This window comes from Bubalus bubalis, chromosome 3, assembly GCF_019923935.1.
Source record: "Bubalus bubalis isolate 160015118507 breed Murrah chromosome 3, NDDB_SH_1, whole genome shotgun sequence".
Classification (NCBI taxonomy): Eukaryota; Metazoa; Chordata; class Mammalia; order Artiodactyla; family Bovidae; genus Bubalus; species Bubalus bubalis.
The window spans coordinates 161,538,535-161,559,004 of record NC_059159.1 but is presented as its reverse complement, the minus strand read 5'-3'; the positions used below and the strand labels follow the sequence as shown (position 1 = coordinate 161,559,004).

At 46.6% G+C, this 20,470-nt stretch overlaps 1 long non-coding RNA gene across 2 annotated transcripts; it reads right to left on the bottom strand.

Annotated features, from left to right (window-relative positions):
• Positions 1–789: 789 nt before the first annotated feature.
• On the bottom strand, positions 790–5,449 carry LOC123332950. Of its 2 annotated transcripts, none has more exons than XR_006550155.2 (2): positions 4,712–5,449; positions 790–1,554 (listed from the first exon to the last, which is right to left on the bottom strand). It is a non-coding gene; the product is annotated as an uncharacterized LOC123332950 (long non-coding RNA). The 2 variants fall into 2 exon arrangements; XR_006550154.2 differs by lacking the exon at positions 4,712–5,449 and adding an exon at positions 3,806–4,703.
• Positions 5,450–20,470: the final 15,021 nt, after the last annotated feature.

Below are 20,470 nucleotides of genomic sequence, written 5' to 3'. Positions count from 1 at the left end.
GACTGTGGGAAATGAACTTCACAGTGGACACAGGGTCTTGTGCCACAAAAAAAAAAAGAAAAAGAGACTGCCCAGACCAGACTGCTCACAGCTCAGGATGAAACGGTGCTGTCCCATCAACACAGCCCCATTCTGCTCATATAAGAATACAGTGCTGTGGACATCAGCTCGATCCCTGGATCTAGAGAATTCTGAAACATAAAACAGAGACCCTAGTCAATGGAAGCCTCGGCAGTGCCCTGGAGTCAGCAGGCATGGGCAACCATGTTTTCAGTAGCTTCTGAGGGTTCCTCACATGTCCTGGAGAAGAGGAGCTCTGAGAACTGTGTCCTTCTGGTTGCTATGCCTGGAGGCCGGCACACTTAGAAGTCATTCCCGTCATTCACAGTGACCACAGCATTTCAGCCCTGGCCTCCCAGAATATAGTCACCCTGGGTAAAAAGGGTCAAGACAAGGCTACCTGCTGTTCTGTGTGCCTAAGGGTCTTTGGGAAGAGTTGGTCTTCTCTCCCCCCTCATTGAGACTGCACATTCCAGCCTCATTATAGATTTATTTCCTTTTCCCCTTCTCCCTCCATCCTTTCTTCTTTCCTATTTGTCTTCTCTCTCCTTCTCTTCCTCAATCTCTCTCTCTCCAAATTAAACATTGCCCATCACTGAAGATATATAGTAACAGAAGCCTCGGAGAAGAAAACAAAGCAATGTTCCTGCTTGGAAAAGTATATGTTCCTCAAAAACTGCCCCCTTTTCAGCCACATTTGAATCATTCAGATCCTTCCTGGTATATTTTAAACCAAAGTGAAGCAACTGTTACTTGGTTAGTGGGGAAGAAAGCATCTTCCCTGGTTACCTTTAATCAACACACTTAAACACACCTAAGGTGACTTTTCCCCATGCTAGCTTCTCTCTCTGTAAAGTTTTACCCACATCTTCCTTTTTCCCCGTGGTGCTTCAGTCTTGCCCACCCACATGGACAGTTGTTAGCTAGGAGCGTCATTTTCTCTCAAAAACACGTATGTGCCTTCTCCTTGAGCCACCCTGAAACTCCCTCCAACCTGGGGATTCCTTTTGATTCCTTTTGTGAATAATTAATGAGTCAGTTGTTAGTTTTTTACAGTCTAATAAAAAACAAGACATTTTGCTGAAAACAAAACAACTTTATCCTTTGCTTTTATTTTAAAGAGGCTTTCCACAAGTCAGTCCTCTTTCTACCATGGTAATCAGGATAGGATATGTTTTGCTGAGTAACAAACAAGCTCCAAATCTCACCATACAAGCTTACTTTTTGTTCACTCATAGACATCTCACTGCGGATATGGGCAAACTTCCAGCCCAGCTCTCCTACAAGTACGACTACTAATTCAAGCTTCTTCAATCTTGTGGCACCACCTTATCAACACTGGTTTCCCTAATTACTGTAGCAGAAGAAGAAAGTATATTAAAGAGTCAGGAACCAGCTCTCAAACCACTTTGCTTATGTTTCATTGTCCAAAACAAGTAACACAGACATATTTCCACTTCATGGGTATAAAGGAAATGCAATCATTCCATGTGCCTGCAAGGAGAGAAAGAACAGAAATATGGATGAGTAAAAGGAAATATGGATGAACAAAAGTAATGACCAACACTGGTAGTGAGGGGCTAGGTCACAATATTAGATACAATCAATTATTTTGAATATAGTAAGTAGCTGTTAAGGGATTTACAAATGAGACTAAAATGATTTGACCTGCAGTTTAACCAGATGACTCTGGTTGTTCGTGGAGAATGAGTTGATGGTCATGCTAAAGAGCAATGTCAGGGAAAAGAAGGACCAGGGCAAGTTCAGTGGAAAGACACTGTTAGGTAAAGCATGAGTGGGAGCAGAGAAAGCAAATGAAAGTAGACACATTTGACATAAATATATTTTGGAGATAGAATCAACAGGATTTACTGAAAAATTACCAGCTAAATTCGAAGGATACTGAGTTAGAGATGCTTAGAGACACACAAATGAAAATATCACATAGGCAAGTATTTAAATGAGACTAGAGTTCTGGGCCGGAGAAGGCAATGGCACCTCACTCCAGTACTCTTGCCTGGAAAATCCCATGGATGGAGGAGCCTGGTAGGCTGCAGTCCATGGGGTCGCTAAGAGTCAGACATGACTGAGCGACTTCCCTTTCACTTTTCACTTTCATGCATTTCATGAAGGAAATGGCAACCCACTCCAGTGTTCTTGCCTGGAGAATCCCAGGGATGGGGGAGCCTGGTGGGCTTCCGTCTATGGGGTCGCACAGAGTCGGACACGACTGAAGCGACTTAGCAGCAGCAGCAGCAGCAGCAGAGTTCTGGGCTAGACATAAGAACTGAAGTGTCATGAGTATGTAGAGGTGCTTAGAATGAGAAAGGTGCACCTATGCAGAGTGTAGAGAGAAGACAGGGTCCAGAATGAGGGCCAGAATGAAAACTCCCAATGCACTTAGTTGAAAAATCTCTAAGGATTTTTCCAATCCTTACTCAGAAGAAGTGGGGTAGAGGGAGGAGGAGACAGTCAAGGATACTGAAGAGAAGTGACCAGGAGAGAACGGGGGTCCCGGATGTCCAGTCTCAGAACTCAGAGGCAAGAGATAGAACAAGATTTTGCACGAGTCACTCCCCTAACTGCAAACCTCCAAATGCCCACTTTCTAGAGTCCGCACCCTTCCTCTGTCTGGTTTAACAGGCCAGAGTCCAAGAAGCAATGCCGGATGTTAGCAAGTACAAGTCAGAGCCAGCTGATGTCCACCAAGGCTGACAGCGTCTTTGCCCCCAGAGGCATGGCCTTCTCCTGGGATGGGGTCATCCTTGTGCCTGGGGAGGAGTTGAGGATTAAGTGTTCCCTGTGGTAGAGCTTGAAGGGAGAGGGGCAAGAGGAAGGCTGGCTTTGAATCCTTCCACTCTTTCCCACAAGGCTGCTTCTGCCAGGATCATTAGACCAGAACAATCTTTGTTGCTCAATTATAGGCAAACCACTTCTCCTAACCCACAGGCAGTCAAACCTGTGTGGCAAAGGGCTCAAGTGACCTGTGGCCTGTGGCCACCCACTCGATTTTGTCTCCCTTGACAGTCAGGGCTGGAGCTAACCTTCTTTTTCCACATTCTCCCCAGGATTGGCAGAAGGTTTTCCTAAACTAGAAAATAACTCCTGCCTCCAGTCGCTTACCTTAGGGTCACTGAGTCTTCCAGCCCACGTGCCGTCTTCAGGGGCTTGGAGGCAGGTGCATCTGGGCTCCAGTCTCAGCACTACCATTGGTAGACCTGACCTGAGCTCAGTTAGGCTCGGAGCCGCAAATTGCCCAGTTGTAAAATAAGGTGATAAAAGGCCGTGGAGTGTGGGAGGTGGGGAAGGAAGGATCTGTCACATTAGCAGTCAATTCTAATCTATCCCCGCTAGGGGGCAGGCTCCCCTCAAGCCTGCTCCTCTAACTTATCCCTTGATTGTTCAGTCGCTCAGCCCTGCGACCCCATGGACTGCAGCACACCAGATTACTCCGTCCTTAAAGCCCTTTCATCCTAGTTCTTAAGACTTGAAACGATTCGAATGTAAAAGTCTACCGCCATCCAAGTCAGATCCCACCAACCTCCCCACCCCCAAGCACAGCCCTGATTTACACCTTTAAGATTAGAGGGAGGGGCGTGGTCATCTTGCTCACACACCCCTCCCCCCTCCGTGTGCACAGCTTTTTGGCTTTAGGGTAGAAGGACACAGGCCACAGAGGGAGGGCCCTTTGTGTGACGGGCTGTGGTGTAGTTTGGGTCTCTTTTGCCTTGATCTTTACACTAACCTAGCTCGAGGTCTGCAGGTTGGTGTGGACAGGCGGTGGCCGCCACAGGCTCCTGCAGATGAGAAACTCCACAGCAACAGCTCCCTTTGCCTTGGCGGGGGGTGGTGCGGGGGCTCCCTCCTGAGAATGGTTATGCTTGGTGGCGCAGGCAGCCACCCACCCCTATAATTGCATCAGAGGTCCACATCTCTTTGTACCTTCATAGCCAAGGTCTCATCTACCCTCTGCTGGCCCACTTAGGCTCGTAGAAACAGACGAGGTATCGTAGACACAGACGAGGTATTTTCTGCACCTAGATGCTATAACCATCCTTACACCTTATCCCCTTGGAGGTTCCATATTGACTTTTTCCCCTCTGAGGTCTCTCCCCTTCTCTTGGGGCAAGCCTACTTGCTGAGCAATCATCCAATTGGGGAATAATGTGTCACCCCGCCCCCTTTCTTGCAAATACTAACAACCTAAAAAAGAAAAAAACCTCTTTGAACTTCAGGCCTCTCTCTCTCTTGTGCTCACTTCCAGGGATAGGGAAGAGGGAATGGCCTTTATGCAAATACTGAATGTCCTGCAAAGGTCAACGAAGCGGGACACTAGTTAAAGTGCTAGGCACAGATTTTCATCACTAGTTCACTACTGCAATAGGGGACTGAAAGCTTCCATTTGTCCAGCAAAGACTGAGTGTTTTAAGGGGGGGAATGAGGAAGTAGGGAGGTGGGGAAGTAGGGATCCAGTGGTCAGGAAAATGAAAACTTATAGAAAGGAGAATTGCGGGATGGGTCCATGTAAAACCCATCTGGGTTTGCTAACTGGCACCTACCAAAATTAGGTTCTTATGGGCTTCCCAGGTGGCGCAGTAGTAAAGAACCCACTTGCCAATGCAGTGAGACATAAGAGACTTGGGTTCAATACCTGGATCGGGAAGATCCCCCTGGAGGAGGGCATGGCAATCCACTCCAGTATTCTTGCCTGGAGAATCCCATGGACAGAGGAGCCTGACGTGCTATGGTCCATGGGGTCGCAAAGAGTTGGACACAACTGTGGCGACTTAGCATGCACCCACCTCCCACAGAGGTCAGGAGACAAGGGCCCTGTTTTCCTCCAGGCGTTGGCTGTAACAAAATAGTAAAATTCTTTTGGCATCATTGTAATTTCTCAGACAGGCATTTTAAGGGGGGCTTGGGTCCCTGAGGATGCTGCCTTAGAAACCATGTTCACATGGGCTCAAGTCTTCAAAGGGCAAAGCTGAGGGCTAGTCAGAAAGAAAGGACCCAGGGGAGCCTAGCTAGGGTTTGGTCAAGGAGGGAATCTTTGTCAGTCCTCAAGAGCAGCTTCCTGCCAGTCTCATGCCCAGTCCATCAAAACATTAAGAGCATCTGTCGCCCATCACTGGGCTTCTCAAATGTGGGCAGGCATCAGAATCACCTGGACGGCTTGTTCAACCACTGCTGGCTGATCCCCACCCCATCACTCTCTCAAGCAGCAACTGTGAATGGGCGGGGCAAGAATCTGCATGTCTAACAAGGTCCCTGGTGATGCTCATACTGGGAAACACATTTTGAAAACCACTGCTCCTCGGATTCGGAGAAGACGATGGCACCCCACTCCAGTACTCTTGCCTGGAAAATCCCATGGACGGAGGAGCCTGGTGGGCTATAGCCCATGGGGTCGGGAAGAGTCGGACAGGACTGAGCGACTTCACTTTCACTTTCACTTTTCACTTTCATGCATTTCATGAAGGAAATGGCAACCCACTCCAGTGTTCTTGCCTGGAGAATCCCAGGGAGGGCTGAGCCTGGTGGGCTGCCGTCTATGGGGTCACACAGACTCGGACACAACTGAAGTGACTTAGCAGCAGCAGCAGCTCCTTGGACTATAGCTGAGCTACAGACCTGGCAATTCTTAACACGTGGGGATTCTTTGTGCCTTTTGTTTTCAGCTGTGGATCACAGACACCATTGGGGGAAAATGACGATTCCATGGGCACCACGACTCTCATATTGTAGCAGCTGTTCAATAGGGTAGCCCCTGTCCCAACCCACCTCCTGGATGTATCAGACTGAGTGGGGGCTGTGAGCAGAGGTAAGACACTGTCACCACCCTGACTGTGTCTGGACTGAGATGACTGTTTCTTCTTAGTAGGAAATTAATCCTGCAGTAGACCCCTAGGTGGCTATGCACGTGCGCACACACACAGAACCCTAGGTGGAAGGGAGAATTTACCTCCAGAAGCTGAGCTGTTGATTGGGCACACACAAAAAAAGTACCAAAATCCCCAGCCATTTTCTAAGTCGAGAACTTCCCAGGCATCTGGATTCCAGGCAAACTGACAGGAAATACAGCAACCTGTCCACGGCCCATCTGGCCTCCTCCCTATGCACTCAGGCTCCCCAGGGAGGTGCCTCCAGCACTCTTGCTGCCATGGCTCACACCAATTTAAGAAAAAGGGTTTCTTCCACAGTACCTGCTTCCTCATAAACTAGGGTTTTGTTATGTTACTACTGACTGGGAGATTTTTGTAGAAACTAATGCCTGTGGCTGGTGATTTTTATTTTGGCCAGTCAAAAATTATTGTTATTTCATGACCATTTTGCGGGTTATTACATTCAATTGTTGCTTTTGAACTGTGGTGTTGGAGAAGACTCTTGAGAGTCCCTTGGACTGCAAGGAGATCAGTCCTGAATATTCATTGTAAGGACTGATGCTGAAGCTCCAATATTTTGGCCACCTGATGCAAAGAGCTGACTCATTGGGAAAGACCCTGATGCTGGGAAAGATTGAAAGCAGGAGGAGAAGGGGACGACAGAGAATGAGATGGTTGGATGGCATCACCGACTCGATGGACAGGGGTTTGGGTAGACTCCGACAGTTGGTGATGGACAGGGAGGCCTGGCGTGCTGCTGTTCCTGGGGTCGCAAAGAGTCAGACACGACTGAGCGACTGAACTGAACTGATTGAACTAAACATTCAATTGTTACACCCAACACATCTATAAAGTCTTCTCCAGCACTGGGAGTTTCATCCTCACTTTCCGTATCAAATCAGTCACTAAGGCTTTCTGTCTTCTTATTGATCTAATATTCACACTGTCTGAATCAGAACTATATTCTGAAGAACTCTCATCTTCTGAGACACTAAGCCTATATGTCGCTCAATCAGAGAAAGTATCTGCTTAAAATTCACTGAAAAATTCTTCACTCACAATCTCACAACGTGTCACTTTTGAAAATTCTACGGTAATAGACTTGCATTTAAAATATACAGGAGGCTGGAAAAAAAACCTAATGGTGCAAGGTGTGAATGATGATGACAATCCTAAGTTGTGTAGTGAACCCTTGATCAAGTCTACGCTCTAACGACTTCACACGGTGATGTTAATTGCATTGCTCTGTAGAGACGTATTAATACGTCTCTGGTCAACAGTGTGCTGACACCTCTGCGTGTATATGGTGAGGGAGTTCCCCCACAGTGGCTGATAAAGGAGGCTGGTGGGGATGATGGAAGCAAGGGCACTGATAGTTCAGTTCCTCCCATCCTTGGGAGCTAGAGTCAAATGCTGCGTCTGAATGTAACACCCTCCACGTGTCCCGCTGGCTGTGCGAGAAACAGTGCCCCAGAGAGGCATCACATAACCACTACCTAACACTTCATGCCTGGCCTCTTTTTTTGACCTTATATATTATTTTGGGGGAAAAAAAAAGGTTTTAAACCTGATTTTATTATTTTCTTGGGTTTTGAGAGAGGCATTCAAACATTCTTTTGGCTTTCTGGAAATGTTAGAAATGTTCTGTAGTGTTACTACCTCTAGGAGCGGGTCCTTCCTGAGGGAACCTTTCTTCTTGTGGGGGGGGGGGGGACTATCCTGTTTAAGATCTCTGCATCCCAGAAAAACCATATATTAAACGCATATATGTGGAATCTAGAGAAACGTACAGATGAACCCATTTCGAGTGCAGGAATAGAGATGCAGATGTACAGAAGGGACATGTGGACACAGGGCGGGGGAAGGGAAGGGTGGGATGAACTGGGAGAGCGGCACTGACATCTATGCGCGGCCATGGGTAAAACAGAAAGCTAGTGGGGAGCCGCTCCCAGCACAGGAAGCTCAGCTTGGTGCTCTGTGATGACCTAGAGGGGTGGGATGCGGGTGGCGGTGGGAGGTCTAAGAGGGAGGACATATGTATACATATAGCTGAATCACTTTATTGTACAGCAGAAATGAATGTAACACTGCAAAGCAATGATACCCCAATAAAAGAAAAAAATAAAGACCTCTGCATCCCAACTTGTGAGTGGTGTACCCTCAATTTAAGGCCATTAGTTCTAACACGGTTATATAACTTGTTCAAGGTGGCACACCCAGCAAATTGCAAAACAAGAGGTAACCTCAGGCAGCCACATTCCAGTATGTTAGGTACACTGTTGTGCTCAGTCCTGTCTGACTCTTTGTGACTCCATGGACTATAGTCTGCCAGGCTCCTCTGTCCATGGGAATTCCCAAGCAAGAATACTGGAGTGGGTTGCACGCCCTCCTCCAGGGGATCTTCCCGACTGAGGGACTGAACTCACATCTCATATCTCCTGTACTGGCAGGTGGGTTCTTTACCACTAGCACCATCTGGGAAGCCCTAAAACTACCATACAATCTAGCAATCCCACTCCTGGGCATATCCAGATAAAACTATAATTTGAAAAGATACATGCACCCTCAATGTTCATAGAAGCACTATTTACAATAGCCAAGAAAATGGAAACAATCTAAATGCCCATTGACAGATGAATGGATAAAGAAGATGTGGTACCTATATACAATGGAATGGTTCAGTACTGGTAGGTTTAGTCGCTCAGTTGTGTCTGACTCTTTGCGACAACATGGACTGGGAACCTTCATGTTCAGTTCAGATCAGTCACTCATTCGAGTCAGATTCTTTTTGGCCCCATGAACTGCAGCACACCAGGCCTCCCTGTCCATCACCAACACCCAGAGTCCACCCAAACCCATGTCCATTGAGTCGGTGATGCCATCCAACCATCTCATCCTCTGTCATCCCCTTCTCCTCCTGCCTTCAATCTTTCCCAGCATCAGGGTCTTTTCCAATGAGTCAGCTCTTTGCATCAGGTGGCCAAAGTACGAGTTTCAGCTTCAGCATCAGTCCTTCCAATGAACACCCAGGACTGATCTCCCTTAGGATGGACTGGTTGAATCTCCTTGCAGTCCAAGGGACTCTCAAGAGTCTTCTCCAACACCACAGTTCAAAAGCATCAATTCTTCAGCACTCAGCTTTCTTTATAGTCCAACTCTCACATCAATGCATGACTACTGGAAAAACCACAGCCTTGACTAGATGGACCTTTGTTGGCAAAGTAATGTCTCTGCTTTTTAATATGCTGTCTAGGTTGCTCATAGCTTTTCTTCCAAGGAGCAAGTGTCTTTTAATTCCATGGCTACAGTCACCATCTTCAGTGATTTTGGAGCCCAAGAAAAATAGTCTCTCATTGTTTTCATTGTTTGGAAACGATGGGGAAACATTCCACTGTTTCCCCATCTATTTGCCAGGAAGTGATGGGATAAAATGCCATGATCTTAGTTTTCTGAATGTTGAGTTCTAAGCCAACTTTCACTTTCATCAAGAGGCTCTTTAGCTCTTCTTTGCTTTCAGCCATAAGGGTGGTATCATCTGCATATCTAAGGTTATTGATATTTCTTCTGGCAATCTTGATTCCAGCTTGTGCTCATCCAGCCTGGCATTTCGCATGATGTACTCTGCATATAAGTTAAATAAGCAGGGTGACAATATGTAGCCTTGACATACTCCTTTCCTGATTTGGAACCAGTCGGTTGTTTCATGTCCAGTTCTAACTGTTGCTTCTTGACTTGCATATAGGTTTCTCAGGAGGCAGGTAAGGTGGTCTGGTATTCCCATCTCTTGAAGGATTTTCCACAATTTGTTGTGATCCACACAGTCAAAAGCTTTCAGTTCAGTTCAGTTGCTCAGTCATGTCTGACTCTTTGCGACCCCATGGACTGCAGCATGCCAGGCCTCCCTGTCCGTCACCAACTCCCAGAGTTCACTCAAACTCATGTCCATTGAGTCCGTGATGCCATCCAACCATCTCATCCTCTGTCGTCCCCTTCTCCTCCTGCCCCCAATCCCTCCCAGCATCAGAGTCTTTTTCAATGAGTCAACTCTTCGCATGAGGTGGCCAAAGTATTGGAGTGTCAGCTTTAGCATCAGTCCTTCCAAAGAACACCCAGGACTGATCTCCTTTAGAATGGACTGGTTGGATTTCCTTGCAGTCCAAGGGACTCTCAAGAGTCTTCTCCAACTCCATGGTTCAAAAGCATCAGTTCTTCGGTGCTCAGCCTTCTTCACAGTCCAACTCTCACATCCATACATGACTACTAGAAAAACCATAGCCTTGACTAGACGAAGCTTTGTTGGCAAAGTAATGTCTCTCCTTTTAAATATGCTATTCAGGTTGGTCATATCTTTCCTTCCAAGCAGTAAGTGTCTTTTAACTTCATGGCTGCAATCACCATCTGCAGTGATTTTGGAGCCAAAAAAATAAAGTCTGACACTGTTTCCACTGTTTCCCCATCTATTTCCCATGAAGTGATGGGACCAGATACCATGATCTTAGTTTACTGAATGTTGAGCTTTAAACCAACTTTTTCACTCTCCTCTTTCACTTTCATCAAGAGGCTTTTTAGTTCCTCTTCACTTTCTGCCATAAGGGTGGTGTCATCTGCATATCTGAGGTTATTGATATTTCTCCCGGCAATCTTGATTCCAGCTCATGTTTCTTCCAGGCCAGCGTTTCTCATGATGTACTCTGCATATGAGTTAAATAAGCAGGGTGACAATATTCAGCCTTGACATACTCCTTTTCCTATTTGGAACCAGTCTGTTGTTCCATGTCCAGTTCTAACTGTTGCTTCCTGACCTGCATACAGGTTTCTCAAGAGGCAGGTCAGGTGGTCTGGTATTCACATCTCTTTCAGAATTTTCCACAGTTTATTGTGATCCACACAGTCAAAGGCTTTGGCATAGTCAATAAAGCAGAAGTAGATGTTTTTCTGGAACTCTCTTGCTTTTTTGATGATCCAGTGGATGTTGGCAATTTGATCTCTGGTTCCTCTGCCTTTTCTAAAACCAGGTTGAACATCAGGAAGTTCACAGTTGACGTATTGCTGAAGCCTGGTTTGGAGAATTTTGAGCATTACTTTACTAGTGTGTGAGATGAGTGCAATTGTGCAGTAGTTTGAGCATTCTTTGGCATTGCCTTTCTTTGGGATTGGAATGAAAACTGACCTTTTCCAGTCCTGTGGCCACTGCTGAGTTTTCCAAATTTGCTGGCATATTAAGTGCAGCACTTTCACAGCATCATCTTTCAGGATTTGAAATAGCTCAGCTGGAATTCCATCACCTCCACTAGCTTTGTTCATAGTGATGCTTCCTAAGGCTCACTTGACTCCTCATTCCATGATGTCTGGCTCTAGGTGAGTGATCACACCATCATGGTTATCTGGGTCATGAAAATCTTTTTTGTATAGTTCTTCTGTGTATTGCTTAGTCGTGTCTGACTCTTTGCGACCCCGAGGACTGTAGCCCACCAGGCTCCTCCATCCAATGGATTCTCCAGGCAAGAATACTGGAATGGTTGCCATTTCCTTCTCCAGGGGGTCTTCTGGATCCAGGGATTGAACCCAGGTCTCCCTCATTGCAGGCAGACACTTTAACCTCTGAGTCACTGGGGCAGACTCCTCATGGAATACTACTGAGCCATAAAAAGGAATGGACTAATGCCATGTTCAACAACATGGATGCAAATAGAGATTTTTATGCTAAGTGAAGTCAGTCAGAAAGAGAAAGATGAATATTATATCCCTTATATATGTGACATCTAAAATATGATACAGGCCTTCTCTGGTGATACAGTGGATAAGAATCTGCCTGACATTCAGGTAACAAGGGGTTGATCCCTGGTCCAGGAAGATTCCACATGCTGTGTGGCAACTAAGCCCATGTGCCCCAACTACTGATCCCGAGCTCTAGGGCTCTAGAGCACAACTACTGAGCCTTGTGTGCTGCAACTACTGACGGCCATGAGCTTACAGCATGTGCTCTGCAACAAGAGAAACCACCACAGTGAGAGGCCTGGCACCCCAGCAAAGAGCAGCCCCCACTCTGCACAAGAGAAAGCCCATGCAGAGCAACAAACAGCACAACCAAAAATTAAATAAATAAAAAGATATGACACAAATGAACTTATCTATGAAACAGAAACAGACTCACAGAGAGCAGACTCGTGGTTGCCCAGGGGAGAGAGGGAGGGAAGGGTGGGGAGTAGGGGATTACAACTATTATACATGGGATGGATAAACTATTATATACAGGACAGATAAACAACAAGGTCCTACTGTATCACAGAGGGAACTATATTCACTATCCTGTGATAAATCATGATGGAAAAGATTATTAAAAAGAAAGTATCAGTCAGTTCAGGTCAGTCGCTCAGTCATGTCTGACTCTGCGACCCCATGAACTGCCGCACACCAGGCCTCCCTGTCCATCACCAACTCCTGGAGTCCACCCAAACCCATGTCCATTGAGTTGGTGATGCCATCCAACCATCTCATCCTCTGTCGTCCCCTTCTTCTCCTACCCTCAATCTTTCCCAGCATCAGGGTCTTTTCAAATGAGTCAGCTCTTCACATCAGGTGGCCAAAGTATTGGAGTTTCAGCTTCAACATCAGTCCTTCCAATGAACACCCAGGACTGATCTCCTTTAGGATGGACTGGTTGGATCTCCTTGCAGTCCAAGGGACTCTCAAGAGTCTTCTCCAACACCACAGTTCAAAAGCATCAATTCTTCAGCGCTCAGCTTTCTTTATAGTCCAACTCTCACATCCATACATGACTACTGGAAAAACCATAGCCTTGACTAGATGGACCTTTGTTGACAAAGCAATGTCTCTGCTCTTTAATATAGCAGATACTAAAACACTGTAAATGAACTCTACGTCAACTAATTACCAGTTGTCTGGTAAGAATTGTGATCAACTCTGACAAATGTCAGAAAATATTTGTCCTTAAGGAATCACAACTTGCTTTTTGGTAGGGGTTCTATAAATAGACCAACAGGAGTTATTTTAGAGTAACGTCTGATATGTACTCTCAGTTTCTGGCAGATATTTGCATGATCAGGTCAAAAGGTCAGATTCCATACAGCTGAGCCCTGTACGTCACACTCCCTTCATGGCCTCTCAGGTCCACTTCAGAGAGCTCTTGTAGCAATATGAACCGCATTTTGATTTTCTTTTCGCATGCGAGAGCCCAACCTCACTCCTGCCCCAGCTGTGGGTTCCTGTCCCTGCCTCGGGCTCCACCTACCAGATTCTCCAGGAGCCTTGCAGTCCTCTTCTGATGCTGCCCTCAATACGTGAGGCTAAACTCACAGCCTGAGGCAAACTGCCCCCTCAGTACCAGGCTTGTCTCTGCTGACCACCCACCACAGGCTGGCAAGATCCCCAGACCAGTCAACCATCACCACCAGTGCCAAGGAAACTCAAGTGCCAAACCCCAGTGGGTTGGACCTCCCATTAACTGTACAGTCCCTGTGACTCCTCTTCCCTCTAGCCTGAGGTTCACACCAAGGTTGGTCCTGTCCTCCAAGACAGTGCTTCTCAACCCTGACTGCACAAGAGAATCATCAGGAAACTTGGAGAACATTCCATTAAATTACAATCTCTGGAGTAGGGACTGAGCATTGGTCATCGATATTTTGCATTTTGATCAGGCATAGAATATGAAAATATGGGAAGTGAATTAATCTTGTATTTAGTTTAAAGGTTCCCTTTCATGTATACTGCTAAGTCACTTCAGTTGTGTCCGACCCTGTGTGACCCCATAGACGGCAGCCCTCTAGGCTCCCCCATCCCTGGGATTCCCCAGGCAAGAACACTGGAATGGGTTGCCATTTCCTCCTCCAATGCATGAAAGTGAAAAGTGAAAGTGAAGTCGCTCAGTCGTGTCTGACCCTCAGCGACCCCATGGACTGCAGCCTTCCAGGCTCCTCAATCCATGGGATTTTCCAGGCAAGAGTACTGGAGTGGGGTGCCATTGCCTCCTTTCATGTATATATACACTTATTTTCACAGATACAAATATACACACTTATGTGATGTAGATCAAAATATACCATTTCCAGTATTCTAGGAAGTTCCCTTTAGCCTCTTTCCAGTAATTAGTCACAATTTACTTTTTCATTGCCCTGTTTCTTTCCTTTTTTTCTCCTGTTTCTTTCCTTTTTTTTTTTTTTTTTTTTTTTGGTCATTGTGAATAAAGCCAGTATTACTTTTACAGGTCCTTTGGTGGACATTTGTTTTCATTGGTTCATTTCCTGCCCCCCTCTTCTTTTCACATTTGCCTGTCTAGGTGGGCTGGTCCTCAGGATGACCTTGAAAGGGTCCCCTGGATCTGTGCGGGCAGCAGTCAGACCCACTGCCTTAGGACCACATAGATTGAAGACTAAGCTCCTCAAGGGGCAGAGGTTTCTGGGGGCTGAGCGCCAGCTGCGCTCATCAGAATTTTCATGGTTGATATTCATGAGGAGGCCTGTCGCTTTTCTAAACCTTCAGAGAAATGGAAAGCGCTCCTCCTCCAAAGTCACAAAACATGGAATACATCCTGTCTGGTGTAATTTATAAAACAAACAAACATGTCTGGCTTCCTTCAAAGGTAACACGTCTTCCTCCGCAGGCCCGGGGGTGGATGTCCACAGTGGGAACGGGTAGGAAGCTCTGCGAACTGCTCTCCCACTGGGGCTCTAGCCCCGGTCCCAAAATTCCTAACAGAGTGTCTGTCCTCTCCAGGGTTGGGAGTGGGTAGAGGCTGGGAGGGAGGGAGGGAGGGAGGAAGGTGAAGTATGAGCTTACTTGATTAATATTGTCGTGAGATGAGCAGGTACTCTTGCCTGGAAAATCCCATGGACAGAGGATCCTGGTGGGCTGCAGTCCATGGGGTCGCAAAGAGTCGGATACGACTGAGCGACTTCACTTTCACTTTTCAATTTCATGCATTGGAGAAGGAAATGGCAACCCATTCCAGTGTTCTTGCCTAGAGAATCCCAGGGACGGGGGAGCCTGGTGGGCTGCCGTCCATTCGGTCGCATAGAGTCGGACACGACTGAAGCGACTTAGCAGCAGTAGCAGCAGCAGAGATGAGCAGGAAGGAATTCAACGCGGACACTTTGTCTTTCTGATTTTGGAGACTCACCTTCTCAGCGTGGGGATCTTCGCTGACCCGGAAGGCGCACCTCTGCTCCAATGTTCGCTTACCACCTATCTGCAGCTCCTCATCACTCACGCACAGCACGCACACATGCAGGGCACGCACGCACGGGTACGTTTCCACCTTCTTTCTGCCGCTTTCCCCTCCCCGCTGCAGGCAGCCCTCGGGTACATGATCCAAGCAGACCTCACTGGCGATCCCTCTTACACAGGAAGCCCAGCTCTGCTCCTGGGGAAAGGGGCACCATATCTTATGCCCACAGTTCAGGAACGGGAGACAAACTCACAGCGACCTCTCTTCGCTGTGATGTTAGGGAAGCTGCCTGCTCCAACGTGGAGCCCTTCGGAGTTCTCAAGCGTGGTGCGTGGTACTCACGTTTCCCTTGCTCTCCAGGGAATATTTAACAAGATGTTTGAGGGTTCTTTTAAATCCTCTTTCCCTCAGCTTGAGGAGAACCAGGCCCCTCCTACCCTCCTCTCTGGTTGGGTGGGACTCTGAGCTCTTTTAATCACTGACTCAGGGGATTAAAAGTTAGGTATGAATACAATGCAATATTACTTAGCCATAAAAAAGAATGAAATAATGCCATTTGCAGCAACATGGATGGGTCTAGAGATTATCACATTAAGTGAAGTAAGTCAGAAAAAGACAAAGATAATATGATATTGTTTATATGTGGAATCTTAAAAAATGATAAAAAATGAACTTTTTTACCAAACAGAAATAGACCCACAGACATAAAAAACAAACTTATGGTTACCAAAGGGTAAAGAGATGGGGAGGAATAAATTAGGAGTTGGGGGTTAACATATACATACTACATTGTATGAAATAGATGACCAAAAATGAAGTGAAAGTCATTCAGTCGTGTCTGACTCTTTGCGACCCCATGGACTATACAGTCCATGGAATTCTTCAGGCCAGAATACTGGAGTGGGTAGCCTTTCCCTTCTCCAGGGGATCTTCCCAATTCAGGGATCGAACCCAGGTTTCCTGCCTTTCAGGAGGACTCTTTACCAGCTGAGCCACAAGGGAAGCCCAGATGACCAAAAAGGACCTACTGTATAGCACAGGGAACTATACTCAGTACTTTGTAATAACCTATAAGGGACAAAAAATCTGAAAAAATTGTATATATATATATATACACACATACACACAAATATATCTAAATCACTTTGCCAATCCCTGATCCATTATAAATCAACTAGGTTTCAATTTTTAAAAAGGGGAAAAAAGTATGAAAGTAAACACAGAATTACCATATGACCCTGCGATTCCACTCCTAGGTGTGGGCCCAGAGTAATTGGAAACAAACAAGCACCTGTACATGCATGTTCAGAGCAGCACTAGTCACAAAAGTCAGATGCTGAAACAGTTCAGACAGTGAATGGATGGATAAACTAAATATGGTCAATCCATACAATGCACTATTAATCAGCCTCAAAAAGGAAAGAAGTGCTGATTTATGCTATGGCACAGATGAACCATGAAAACGTTCTGCTCAGTGAGAGAAGCCAGCCATGAAAGGTCACCTATTGTGTGAGTCCATTTATATGAAATGTCCAGAACAAGCAAATCCATACATCAGTGGTTGCCAGGGGCTTGGGGAGAGGAGAGAGAGAGAGTTTGATTCTGGGGATGATGATTCTGTTCGGGATGAGGAAAATGTTTTGGAACTAGCTAGAGGCTGAGTGTACAGCACTGTGAATGTCCCAAGCGTGCTGACTTGTTCAATTTAAAGTGGTCAATTTTATATTTTGTGACTTTCACCTCAATACGTTATAACGTTTTAACTTACGTATTGCTTGTCCAGCCAACCATCTGGTTCCCCTTTGACCTCTCAGAATGACCCTCTCTCATCCACATGGCTCTGCCCCGGGGCAGTCGGCCCTTTTCAGAGCCGCCTTCCTCCGCAGAGAGCTGGCCCGGCCCACGCATCCCTTCTCACTTCTGTATAGGTGCTTCAGTCTCTGTGAGCGATCTAGCCCTACTCACCTGAAGCCCAGGATTCGTTCTAAATGGGCCCCTGGAATGGGATATTTTAGTCTGAAATTTTATAATTTAGTCTGAGAGTAGAATCCGCTCTATGCTCTTGCTCCTCAAACTTACTTTTTCCTTCACTTTCAAAATAGGCTCAGGGGACCCAGGCAAAGTCTCTGAGGGATGGACTTGAAAAGAGAAGTTCTGACGTCAGATGACTTGTACTTGCCTCCAGCTGCCCAGTCCTCAGTTTCCTCTGTCTGCCTGGAGGGCGCTCTGTGCCTTCACCTCTCACTTGCAAGTAGAGATCACCTGAATTCTGTTTGGTAACGTTTACGAAGCCCAGAGAGTTACTGTTGAGAACCTGCCTCATTCCCCTTACAGGGAGCCGTTACCTTTCCAAGTCTCTGGACTGATTGCTAAGGACCAAGTGCACCCGGCAAGTATGGTTTAAGTGACATTAAGATTAGGAGCATGGGGCTTCCCTGGTGGCTCAGTGGTGGAGAGCCTGCCTGCCGATGCAGGAGACATGAGTTCAGTCCCTGATCCAGCAGGATCCCACATGCTACAGAGCAACTAAGCCTGCTGCTGCTGCTGCTAAGTTGCTTCAGTCGTGTCCGACTCTGTGCGACCCCATAGACAGCAGCCCACCAGGCTCCCCCGTCCCTGGGATTCTCCAGGCAAGAACACTGGAGTGGGTTGCCATTTCCTTCTCCAATGCGTTAAAGTGAAAAGTCAAAGTGAAGTCGCTCAGTTGTGTCCGACTCTTTGCTACGTGGCCACAACTACCGAGCCTGTGCTCTAGAGCCCGGGAGCCACAACTACTGAAGCCCATGAGCCCTAGAGCCAGCGCTCAGCAACAAGAGAAGTCACTGTAATGAGAAGCCCACGCTCACCACAAGTAGAGAAAAGCCCATGCAGCAACAAAGACCCAACCCAGCCAAAAATAAATAAAACTATAATAAAAAAGATTAGGAGCATGAAGCTGTATCAAGAAGATATGTGTAAATTACACATTAATTACCTTAAATGTTCTACTGCTGAAAGGACTCACAGTTCTGTTTATCCTCAGACCCCCTTGTTACAGGTCAAGGGTACAATACAGCCACAGGAGAGAGCCGCATCAGAGGGGGCTGGCACTCCCAGGCACAGGCTTCTCTGTCCTCTCAGCACAGAGTGGTACAGGTCTCACATCAGCACCATCAGTGCACCTGCAAAGCACCTGAGAACCAGAAGCCCCAGGTCTGCTTGTAGCAGGGGTTTCTTATCGTGAGCTACCTGGTCCTCTAAGCGCATTCCAGTTACACGACCAGCCTTAAGTGTCCAAAGCCCTAGATTCCATCAACACCAGATGCATGTCATAAACCCAAGTGTTATTATTACTGAGCACTGCTGGCCAGCTGGTCCATCCCTCCCTGAAACAACTTATGAACCCATGGAAAAGAACGCCGTTTATCTCGAGTTAGTGCAGCCAACAGTCACTGCCATACTCCAGCAGCTCTGGAGATAAGCATGAGGTCATTCCAGATCAGCTGAGATGAACCCAGACTGAACAACATGGCAGCCACCAGAAGCTTCTTCAGGTCGATCAGCATGGCTGCAGCCAAAGCAGAGAAACCAGCAGAGGTATAAGCAGCTGTGTGACCCTGAGAGGCACGGAAAAGCCTCCTCAGCTGCCCTTGAGTGACATGCAGGTGGCGTGACTGACGGACATCTGAACACTGTTAACTTATTTGTATCTGTGTGTGTCCTTGTGGCTTCATAGCCTGGGCCAAACACCCCTTTAATTCCCTTAAGCATGCCAGTTCTGTTCCCATCATACGCAGGGCTTGTGGAATGTGGGTATGCAATGTGATGTTTGGGGAGCACAAGGAGTCGTGCATTAGCCTTTGTGCTAAGATAGAGGGGCTATCTCAAGCCATCCAGAGGATTTTTCAGGACCAAAGGGTAGTTCTACATTAACCTGACCTGGTAACTATTCTTCCTGCGGTTTGTGCAATTATAAATATAGGAAGAGATAAACTAGATGTGGACTGTGTCATGAAGGAAGATGTGCAAGTTTTAGCAACTTATTTAGTCCGTATTCCTTTGGACTTCATTTGAGCTGTGGTTGCAGTGGAAATCCTAGAATTATATTAATCAATCCTTAGAAGCTGGTGTGCTGTCTCAATAGATGCAGGGAAGCCATGCCTACAGAGGATCCAGGGGACAGGCACACCTGGGTTTTCAGTAAATGGCTTTACTGCATCTTACCAGTTCCGAAGGCTGGACCACACCGTCTGTGACAATAGGTCCTGAGGATACGAAGAAGTGTTTGACTGTAAACGACAGCTTAAAACAAATTGCCCTTGGACCGCAAACGCTCCCCTTGGACTGTACTGTGAGAGAGAAATAACCTTCTATCTTCTTTCAGCCACTGAATGAATTATTGGCTCACTTTGTTGACAGTCTACCTGTACCCTACCCGATAGGGAAACAGACCCTTAGAACTGGGGTGATTCCACAAAATGTGTGACCACTCGTAGGAGCCAAGAAAACAGATGCTTCAGGTTGGAGAGCTGGAGATTATTACTATGACGCTCCAAAATATTTACGTAACTCAGTAGGTATTTGTGGTAACTCGGAGGGCAGAGCACTCGCCTAATGCTCAGGGAAGCAACTGGGAAGGGCCACATTTTTGTTGCGTGTTGGCTTTTAGTGACCGCGGCTGCCTTTAACAGAGACTGTCCATGTCCTACTCACATCTCCACACTTCTGCCACTTCAGTGTACAAGCCCAATTTTCAACTGTCATAGTTCCATCTCCCTCTTGATGCTGAAGACAAGCAGAGCCAGCTCAGGCCCAAGACCAGAGGTCTAAACAGACTGAATCAAGTCGGTGAGAAGGAAAATTGGGGAGGTCGGTCAGACTCAGACTTTGGTGCAGACTGCCTGGGTTTGAATTCTCCTCTCACCTTGATCATATCCTCCAGAGCAAGTTACTCAACCACTCGTTTGTGAAATGGAGCTAATATTAATAGGTGCCTCAAGGAAGTGTTTTAAAAAACTTCAGGAAATAATCCATGTAAAGTACTCAGCACAGTGGCCTGTGAAGAGCTCGCCCTTAAGAACTACCGGCCCTACACCCATGGTTGATTCATGTTAATGTATGGCAAAAACCACTACAATATTGTAAAGTAATGAGCCTCCAATTTAAAACAAACAAGAATTACCGGCCCTGAGTGGAGGAAGCATGCGGGAGTCTGCTGCCATCTGGTGGCAAGCATCGGTTTTCCACTGAGGTGTAAATGTAAGTGAAAGGCTACATTTGACCTCCATGTATTGTGCAAGTGCGTTTTCATTGCAGTGCTTTTGGAGTAGCTATATGTAGATCTCCACAGATTTCTGTCTTGTAC